This window comes from Phaethon lepturus, unplaced genomic scaffold, assembly GCF_000687285.1.
Source record: "Phaethon lepturus isolate BGI_N335 unplaced genomic scaffold, ASM68728v1 scaffold12584, whole genome shotgun sequence".
NCBI classification, from domain to species: Eukaryota; Metazoa; Chordata; class Aves; order Phaethontiformes; family Phaethontidae; genus Phaethon; species Phaethon lepturus.
Window position 1 is genome coordinate 2,469 of NW_010537015.1, and position 2,088 is coordinate 4,556.

Here is a 2,088-nt window from a genome sequence, read left to right on the forward strand (position 1 = left end):
TGCAGTGGTTGCAGTGATTTCTGATTTGGCTTCGTGGCGGCCAGCTCAGATGCAATGTCTTATAAACATGGCAGTTTAGCTTCCAGATGCAGTTAGATGTGTGTTCTGTGCAGGAGCTGACATCCTTAGCCTGGCACGCTGGTGTCTGCGGCATCCCCCAGTGCAGACCAGCCGCTCCACAGAGGAGGCGATAGTGCCACCCTGCATTCGGGTAATTTAAGACTGCTGTTGAGAGTATGTAATGGAAGTGGGATTAGACCTAGAATGGACCTAGTCCTGTGGTTTATGTGTTCCCATTGCCATTTTGCTGTTTTGGTAAGTGAAGTCTTGAAGCTGCAGAATTAACCGGCCTGTTTTATAGTGAAACAGTGAAGTGTGTAGCTCTTTAAATGGAAGAGTGTGAGCCGAACCTCCTGTAAACAAGAGGTGATAAACATGTTACGTGTTTGTTTCCTTTTTCTCAAAGGGTGCTGGGGTGACCTAGTCTACAAAATCAATGTAGTATTAGCTGATGCTGTAAAATTCTATAGTACAAGCAATTAATTTGCTGACTCTAAAATGTCTGGTTTGCTGTCAGTGTGCTATATTAGTTGTCCTACGTAAGTACTGTAAAAGTTTCACAGCAGTGGCCCAGCATAACTTTGTAAGGTGACTCCTGTTGAGGCAGTAATAGTTAAATGGAATTTCATTCACTTCCTGTATTGCAAGTTTTGTTGAAAGTAGTTCCGCTGTTTCTATTTTTAAAACTCATTACTGCATGTAGAGGACTCTGAAACTGTCTCAGAGTTATAAAAGACATCTTGGGATCACCTCAAGCATTTCAACTTACTGCTTGTATACATAGGCTGGAGTTTTATGTTAATACAAAGAGCATGCAGAAAATGTCTTGCTGGTGTGGTAGCAGGATGTAAGATACAGTTGTTCTTTCTGCAACCAGGTGCAGCCGCCTATCTGCTGAAATGGGGTCTAACTGCTCATGTCTGGTGCATAGTTTGTAACATCTGAAAAGCATGTGTAGTATGATAACCTCACACCTTTGTGGTTTCTGAAAGGTGCATTTTACTTGTTGCAGACTCATTAAAAGAGCTGGGGGGTTTTTTGTTTTGTTTTTTTTTCTCTTAAATCTTCAAAATATCAAATTGTAAAACATAAAGTAGTTACAGGAAAAAATAAAGTTTGGCTGTTTGCAGGACCTGAGACCTGTGGTTTTGAGTTTGGTTTGGTTTTTTGTTTGGGGTTTTTTTCCCTTAAGTACTGGAGCTTGCATTTACCTGTAGTGGATGCTAACCCTGTCAACTAAACATCATCTGGTGGCAAGTGTGTAATTCCAAAGTAATCCTAGAGTGAGATGGCAGGAAACTTGAATTTCCTTAGTTATAATTTTTTGCAGTAGTACTTAGTAAGTAGATAGTATTCTGCAATAATGAGCACACAATAAGGAATTAGAAATTCCCTACCTGTAATTCTAGCTTCCACCACTTTCTCCTTCTGTCCTTCAGCTGCCTCACCTGTAAAACAAGGTAAAAAAATTAATGTTTTTCCCTCAGAAATTGTGATATGATTTCGTATTCAGGAGAATGTTGAATTCCTGAAGGAAGCCTTATCCATTAGTAGGGTTGAGGTGTGATTTACAGAAAAACAAGCATTAATTGCTCAACTAGTGAAATAATTATGGTGTGCTTGCAGCTCTGCATGTCATAAACTCCAGTGAGCCACTGGAGACATAAGACTGCAATACCACAGAAGCCATTTTGGACTGAATTCTTTAAAAAAAAAAAAAACACAACAACCAAACAAGTTTTCAGCAGTAGCAGTGAATAACAATACAGCGATTAGAGTGTGTTTTCCCCTCAGTTTAACTGAGCAATTGTCTTATTTCCAAACCACCAATTTGTAATTCTCTCACCAAATAGATGCAGAATTTCTGAAGAAATTAAGTGGTGCATCTGACTTGTCCTGGGTGAACAAGTTAATTCTGCAATTCTGAGAGGACAGAAGCAATTAGAAACTGCATCTGTTCTTATTTCAGTCAATGGGTTTAGTGCTAAGGTGTCAGATACTCCCACAACCTCTGCAATGCTCTTTCCC